Source organism: Pinus tabuliformis, chromosome 3_2 (assembly GCF_031772625.1).
Source record: "Pinus tabuliformis cultivar Carrire ecotype Pingquan chromosome 3_2, CPIR1, whole genome shotgun sequence".
NCBI lineage: Eukaryota > Viridiplantae > Streptophyta > Pinopsida > Pinales > Pinaceae > Pinus > Pinus tabuliformis.
Window position 1 is genome coordinate 1257658221 of NC_142302.1, and position 8915 is coordinate 1257667135.

Consider the following 8915-nt stretch of genomic DNA (forward strand, 5'->3'; position numbering starts at 1 on the left):
ACTTCAAAATACTGGTGTATTGATCTGTGATCTGTTTGTGAGCGGTGTCCTTTGGTGTTCTGTCTGAGGAACTTACCCTGTAAATTTGTACATGGTATCAGAGCTATTTGAGGGCCGCATCCGTTGGTGATCCAAATCTAAAGCCGGTAGAACTGCATCCGACTACCGTTTCCTAGATCTACTGTTTCTGACTGCTTTCGAGCCAAGAGGACTGCTCTGTTGTGTTGGGAGCATCTGTTCCAGTGAGGAACCCCTTCGTTTCACGTGAAAAGGTTTCTAGTAGCCCTAGCTGCGTCATTTTTAAGATCTGGAGGTATACAATGTTTATTTGCAATTTACAGTTATTTCCTCTCTGTGTATTTCAGTTTTCGGTTTATTTAGTTTTTTTATTACCAGAACTATACCTTTCATTTCTGCATATGCTCTTTGCCCTGCGACTCTGTACGATCTGGGCAAATCAGAAACATAAAGGAAGGATTTTTCTCATGCGTATGCTCTTTTCCGCTGCGCCTTAGTGTGATCTCAGAAAATCAGAAACATTGAGGAAAATATTTAGTTTCCGGCTAAAGCTAACTTTGAGCCACAAGGTTCGTTTTTGAAAATATTTAGTTTCTGGCTAAAGCTAACTTCGAGCCACAAGGTTCTTTTTTTTTGTATGTCCGTGTTGGGTTTTGTGTTTTTTTGTTTTGTAGGGAAAAATAGCTTTCTCAAAGCAAGCACGCAACCCAAAGCATCAACCCTCTCTCTCTCTCTCTCTCTCTCTCTCTCTCTCTCTCTCTCTCAAACTTTTTGTATAGCTTACTTGGTGCAAAGCTAATTTATGAGAGTAGAGGTCTTGGGTTCAAGTCTCCATTTTTTGGGGGCAGATTTTTCATTCCCGCACTTTGTCGGCGACTTCATCAAATTTTCTTCAAAAAGCCATAACTTCTTCGTCCGGAAGCCGTTTTCAGAACCGTTTTTTTGAAACAGCGTAATTTTTCGAGATCTTTCCATTGAAACACTTAGTTTCAACATCTATAGCTTCAGTTTTTTTTTTAAATGGAAAGTCCATACCAAGTTATTCTTGACAGCACCAGCTACTTCCAATGGTGGTCCTACATTGTGGATTTACTTAGAAGTAAAGATCTTTACAGAATAGCCACAGGCCAAGAGACCAAACCAAAAGATGAAGACAAGGCAGCTAAATGGGAAAATAGGCAAGACCAAGCACGTGGGTTGATAGGGATGTCTATTTCTCCAGATCTTAGATTCCATATTGCAGAACTTGATACTCCTGATGAAGCAATGAAATAGATTACTAAAGTCTTTGGAATTAAAAATGAACTTAAAGCCCATCAACTTGAAAATGAATTGCTTACATTGGACCCCAATAATTTTTCTTGCATTGAAGATTTTTTGTCCAAGTTCAAGACCCTTAGACTTCTCTTGGAAGGTGTTAAGGTTAAGAAAGAAGATAGTAGCCTTATATACTCCATTCTTACTAAGTTGGGACCAGCCTATTCTGTGTTTGTTTCCACCTTCCATTCTACAAGAGAAGCCTTCATTTCTCAAGGACAAACCTACAAGTCCCCTTCCTTTGATTCCTTTTGTGATTCTTTAATAAGAGAACAAGAAAAACTCTTACACCTTGGTCTTCTTCATCTTGGAAACTCTTCTAAGAAAGAATTAGCTGCCCAGCAGCAACCAAATCCAAAGAATCCTAAGAAGTTGTATCCTAAAAAGAATGGTCCTAAACCAAACAAGGGTCCTAAGAAATTTCAGCCTCAAAATGAAAAATCATTTCAACAAAATGATAAGACAAATAAAAACAAAGGGAAGAAGACTGATAGACATTGTAACTTTTGTAATCGAGATGGCCACTTAGAATCCAAATTCTTTAAGAATATGGAAGCCTTGGAAGCAGCAATGAAGAAGCATAACATCCATTTGGATCACTCTTCAACTTCAACTTCATCTTCAGGAATGGCACTTTCTGCATGTCAAGCATCGGTATGGCTATGCACTAAATGTATCTTCTTCTTCTCCTTCTCATGAGTGGCTCATTGATTCTGGAGCTTCTTATCACATGGCCAAAAACAAAGCCATGTTTTCTTCTTTAAATGATTTTAACACCAAAAATATATATGTTGGTGATGATAGATCTCTTAGTGTTGTAGGGACTAGAACTGTTCATCTAGACAATGGTCAGTTTAATGATGTATTATGTGTTCCAACCTTATCCTGCAACCTTCTATCTATATATCAGATAACCCATTTAGGTGAAGGTAAAATCGTTGAATTTTCACCTCACGATATTGTAATTAAGGACCTAAGAGATCCTAGACAGATTTTAGCTACTGGAATTGCTGATGATTCTACAAGTTTGTATAAGTTTCACAACTTTGGGTCATCAAATCTTCCCTCGGTATTTTTTGCTCATAATGATGAAGTGAGAAAACTTTGGCATGAGCGATTTGGTCACTTAAACTATCGCTCTCTTCAAAATCTATGTAAAGAAAATATGGTGACAGTTCTTCCAATGGTATCTTGCAGAGATGGTATTTGTTCCGGATGTGTACTCGGAAAACATCATCGGGACAGTTTTGAAAAACGTGCCTCTTGGCACGCCTCAACCCCTTTACAGCTCGTGCATAGTGATTTGTGTGGTCCACTTCCAGTTGCTTCATTCTCTGGCTACAAGTATTTCTTAACTTTCATTAATGATTTCTCCAGACGCACTTGGGTATACTTCTTAAAACTCAAGAGTGAAGTATTTAACATGTTCTTGGCCTTTAAGGCCTTTGTTGAAAAACAATCTGGACATCAAATTCTTAAGCTAAGATCTGATAATGGCGGAGAATATGTCAAAAACACATTCATCAACTTTTGCACTGAGAATGGAATTCAAATGCAACATACTGTTCCATATACACCACAACAAAATGGTGTAGCTGAAAGGAAGAATCGCACCCTAAAGGAAATGGCTAATTGTATGCTTCAATCTAAAGGACTTAGTCTTAATTATTGGGCAGAAGCAATTAACTGTGCAAATTACATAATAAATCGCACTCCTACTAAGGTTTTAAAGAATATCACTCCAGAAGAAGCATGGAGCTCAATCAAACCAGATGTAAGTCACTTTTTTGTTTTTGGAAGTGAAGCATGGGCTCATATTCCAAATGAGAAACATAAAGCTTTAGAACCTAAGAGTGAAAAATGTATTTTTGTTGGATATTCTGAAGATGTCAAAGGATATAGACTTATTCCACTTAAGTCCAAAAATGTTATGATTATAAGAGATGTAAAGTTTGCTGAAAATATATCGGCCTGTGAGCCTAGTTCGGCGGATGTGCCACCTCTCCCTATCTCTTCTACTTTTGAAAATATTTCTTCTTTAGATGATGAAAGTGAGGATGAAAATCCTCCCCCACCTTCTCAGGATCCTCCTTCAGCTCCTCAGCTTTCAAAATGGGTCTGTGCTACTCAGGATGCAGCAGGTGATCTTGCCAGTGATCCTACAGATCAGCGACGTACACGTTCTCAGTTCGAGAGAGCCTCTTCTTTACTGGCTCAAGCTTCAGTGAATTATGATCCTGACACCTTTGCAGAAGCTTCAGGCCATCCAGATTGGGAAGCAGCTATGAATGAAGAATATCATTCATTATTGGAAAATGATACATGGGATCTTGTTCCTCTACCAAAGGGATGAAAACTTGTTAGATGCAAATGGGTTTACAGAACCAAGTATGGACCAGATGGGAAAGTTGATAAACATAAAGCTCGTCTTGTTGCTAAGGGTTTTTCACAAGTTGAATGCATTGACTACACTGAAACCTTCTCCCCTGTTTCCAAAATTAACTCTATCTGCCTTGTTCTTTCCCTTGCTGCTTCTTTCAAATGGGAAGTCCATAAGATGGATGTTAAATCCTTCTTCTTGCATGGGGACTTGCATGAAGAAATCTATATGGAACAACCTATTGGATTTATACAAACAGACTCCAGCCTTGTATGTCAGCTTAAGAAATCCCTTTATGGTCTCAAGCAAGCTCCTCGAGCTTGGTATGCCAAAATGGATAACTTTCTTTTAGAAAATGGATTTTCTAGGTGTCATTCTGACAATATTGTCTACACCAAGAAAGTGGGCAAGTATCTTATCATTCTTGTTCTTTATGTTGATGATCTTATCCTAACTGGTAGTGATCCCAACCTTATAAAGCATGTGAAGTCTATCCTTAAAAGGAAGTTTGAAATGACAGACTTAGGACACTTACATTATTTTCTCAGTCTTCAAGTCTTGCAATCCAAGGAAGGTATTTCCCTTTCTCAATCCAAGTATGCCTGTGATATTCTACGCCATTTTCACATGGAAGACTGTAAGCCAGCCCCTTCTCCCTTTCAGTCTGGAGTCAAACTTTCAGTCACTTGTACTTCTCCTAAAGTTGATGCTACCTTATACCGTCAACTTGTAGGAAAACATTTGTATCTAACCCATACTCGTCTTGACCTTTCCTTTGTTGTTGGCCTTGTTGCTCGGTTTATGCAAAACCCACGTGAAAGTCATTGGAAAGCAGCTAAAAGAATACTTCATTATGTTCGAGGTATAGTTCAATTTGGGATTCATTACAGTGCCGAAGCATCTCCTCTATTGGTTGGTTTCACTGATTCCGATTGGGGTGGTGACCCTGATGATCGGAAGTCTACTGCAGGTTATGTGTTCACTCTTGGTTCAGGACCTATTACATGGGCTTGCAAGAAACAAGGTGCCATTTCTCTTTCTTCAGCAGAAGCAGAGTATCGTGGTGCCGTAGAAGCTAGTAAGGAAGCCCTGTGGCTTCGTCAGATCCTGTCAGAGTTTGGCTTTCAGCAGCAACATCCGACTACACTTTGGTGTGATAATCAAAGTTCCATTCAGCTATGCAAAGATCCAGTCCAACATCAGCGCAGAAAACACATTGAAATGCACATGCATTTCATCAGAAAGCTCATTCACAACCATGTTCTTGAAGTGCAATATTGTTCAACAGATGATCAAGTTGCAGACATCTTTACAAGGGCTCTCACAGAGGCGAAGTTCACTAAACTTCGATTTATGGTTGGAGTTTAGGAAGTTGTCACTAAGGGGAGATAGACTCTAGTGCCTCCTTCCTTCTCCTATTGTGTCATATTTGTAAATCCTTCAATCCTATCCCAAGTTGTTCTTAAGGGGGGATGTTAGGATATTCTGACACATAGGAAATAGTTAAGTACAACTTGGTGTAGTATAGAGTTAGGTAAAGTGTGTTTCTTTACTATGTACATTTTGTAACTTACAATCCGACGGTCACAATATGTAGTGATCCGATGGTTCATTCTCTCCTCGGTATTACCGACACTTGATCCGTGGCTTAACACCCGATTGGTCCATGATCTCTATTTAAAGAGCATGGAGGGTCATTTGTAGGGTAATCTGTCTATGAGAGAAGCATATGTAAATTTTCATTCTTTTATTAATAAATTGCTTGAAGTGGCCACGTTGGCTCAGGTCGTGGACTATTTTCCTCTTTGAGGGTTTTAACCACATCAAAATACTGGTGTATTGATCTATGATCTGTTTGTGAGCGGTGTCCTTTGGTGTTCTGTCTAAGGAACTTACCCTGTAAATTCCTATAAGACTAGGGGGCAATGAGGTCCCTAGAAACACTTTTGATGACAAGTTCTTCTCCTGGTGGGAACAACAAGTCATAGCAGTTGAAGACTACCCCTATGCTCGCATGGACTTCAAAGGATATCCAAATCTAGTGTTGCCACCAGATGTAGCATGGGGAGCCTTAGGTACAAATATTTTTATTTTTTTAGATTTAAAGATTTTTTGGATTTTAAGTATAAATAGACTGAAAATATTTTTGATGAGACAAATACTTACAAAATTAATTTGATCATGAAACAGATGTTGGACCAGTAAGACTTGAGGGTCTACTTAGACACAGGCATCGTGGAAGAGACGCAGAGCGAGCCACAGCTGAGACCTAGAGGAACCTCCACGTTTTCGAGAGAAACTTTGTGAGGCTGACTCACCAGGTACCTATGGTAGTTATAAAAGACCTTCCAGAGGAGATGTAGAGACGTGTGGTAGGAGTGTCGTGCGATTGGCTGTGACTATTCAGATGGGTAGAAAATGCCATCGTCTTCTTCCGTGCTGCTCACTCTGAGCAGGATCCATAGATGGATGACCAGATCTTTTTTATTAGACATGATTATGGGCATAAGCTCTAATTTTGTAGGACGTTTGTCCCAATTTTGTATATTATTTCCAACATTAAACTCTATCTATGTACCAATGATTTTACCATGATGATCATATATATACAGATGATTCTTCGATTATTTTTTATTGTTAATGTGATGAATGATTTATGTGCCAATCTAAGGCTTGATTAGCAATAGAATCTACAAATGAATTTTCTGATCGTGGAATATGAATAAATGTGATATAAATAAATGATCTCTGTAATAAACACACTCTCAGAAATTGGAAATATAAATAAGGATCTCTCACACGATAGATGTTATTTAATTGAGATACCACCAATTGTGAATCCAAGTAAACTACTAATGAATCAATACCAAGAGATATTGCCTCAAATAGTAAATTAACGATAGTAGTATATTCCGCAACATTATTTGAAGCGGGATCGATGCATCCACCTCTTGAAACCAAAAACTAGCCGAATGGATAATAAATCACCCAAGTTGCAGAAGCAAGGTTTCGGGTGTGTCTACTAGCACCATCGACGAACCCTAGATATATCAAATCGTCCATCAATACCTACCAAAGAAGATAAAAAAAATATCGACATCACTACAAAACCGATAGATAAATATGCACAAATATACAATATTTACAACTAAGCAAGTGCTAGGCCAAAGCCTAAGGAAATTAATTTTTAAGATAGAGCCCATTTATAGGCTCCGCCAACTCATTTCCCTCAAAATCAACCAGCTCATAAGTTCCCTTTTTCAAGACTTTTTTGACAATGAAGGGGCTATATGACATAGATTTGAACTTGCCTGCCCCCAAGGCATGTTTTTATTGGTCATAGACCAAGACAAGTTCGCCTTCAGAGAAAACCCTAGGATGGACAGCCTTATCATATTGAGTTTTTACGCTTTTTATGAGCTTCGTTGATTATGGCTGCATCTCAACGCTGCTCATCGAGATGTTCCAAATGAACGAGGCGTTCTTCGATACTACAAGTATCTGGAATAAGTTCAAAAACTAATTTAAGGGAAGGAATTTCATGTTCCATAGGAAAAATTGATTCCAACCCATAAACTAGTTGAAAAGGAGTAAAACCAGTAGCAGTCTTGACTCACATTCGATATGCCCAAAGTGTCAAATATAACATAATGTGCTAATTAGATCGAGCTTTGTTAATCGTCCTTTGCAAGATGATTTTTTGGGATTTATTCATGGCTTCAACCTACCCATTGGCTTGAGAATAATAAGGAGATGAATGCTCCTATTGGAAACCCAACTTAAGAGCCAATTTAGACATCATTTGATTATGGAAATGACTGCCATGGTCAGTGACAATCTCTTTAGGATTACCAAACTAGGAAATGACTTGATTGAAGAGAAATAGGGTTGTTGTTTCACCATCATTCTTGAAAGTAAGCATAGCCTTGGCCCACTTAGTAAAGTAGTCGACAGCTACGATGATATACTTGTGATTTCCCACCAAAGGTGGATTGCAAGTAGTAAAATCAATACCCCACTCTGTGAATGGACCAACGGTGATCACAAGGAAGAGCGAAGCTGGATGCGCGCGCATTTTACGAGTATATGCTTGACAAGGGTGGCATCTCTTGACTGCTTCAATACAATTCTTGAAGATCGAAGGCCAAAAATAGACTACACGCAAAAAGAATTGGGTTGTTGCAAGCCTAGATAGATTACCAACACAAGCTCCACTGTGGCAATCATTTAGCACAAACTCAGCTTATTCTAAGGTCAAACAACGTCTAAGAATTGAATCAACCCCGTGATGATCTAAAGTGTTACCTATAATAATATAGGTTTTTAGCCAGGTGACGTAACTTTCTACGTTCATCCTTCAAAAAAGTGAGTGGAAACTTCGAAGTCTAGAGATATATAATGATATCTCCATACCGAGGATCTTGCGAGGAAATAAGGAAAACATGTTCCACGGGAAAAGATTCCTCATAAAAATTTCTTCCTCACAGGGCAACCCTAAAATCAATTCTGCAAATACTAAGGATTTCTTAGACTTAGCTTACATGAATTCGAGATCGAACTCTTGTAAAATGACAATACATCTATTGTATTTTCCCCCAATCACTCGCCTTCTAAGAACAAATTGAAATGGATTCACGACTGCTAAGACGAAAGTTTTTCTAAGCAGAATATAATGTCTAAGTCGCTAGATAGCATGGACAGCTACCAAAGCTAATTTCTCAATGGGAGAATATGGAAATTCAGGGCCCACTAAGCCTAGGCTCAGATAATAGATTACATGCTCAATGAAAGCATCGTCTTCCTGAACCAGAACCATGCCAATAGTTGATTTTTCTGCAGCGAGATATAAAAGGAAGTATCTTTTATAATTAGGTGGACTCAACAAATGAGCAGAGATTAATGCTTTTTTCAAAGCATTAAATGAGTGTTGCGAGAAATCATCCCATAGAAATGGGACCCCTTTCTTGAGAAATCTCATAAATCCTTTAGTAATCTCAACATAATTAGCTATAAATCTTCTTAAGAAATTAGCTTTTCCTTGAAGACTCTGAAGTTGACGAATAAAGGACAGGGGAGGCAACTGAAGTATTGCCTCAACCTTGAAGGGATCTACATGAATCCCTTCAGTAGAAATGATGAATCCCAACAACCAACCGGATGTGACGGTGAAAACACACTTATTCGGATTCAACCAGATTTT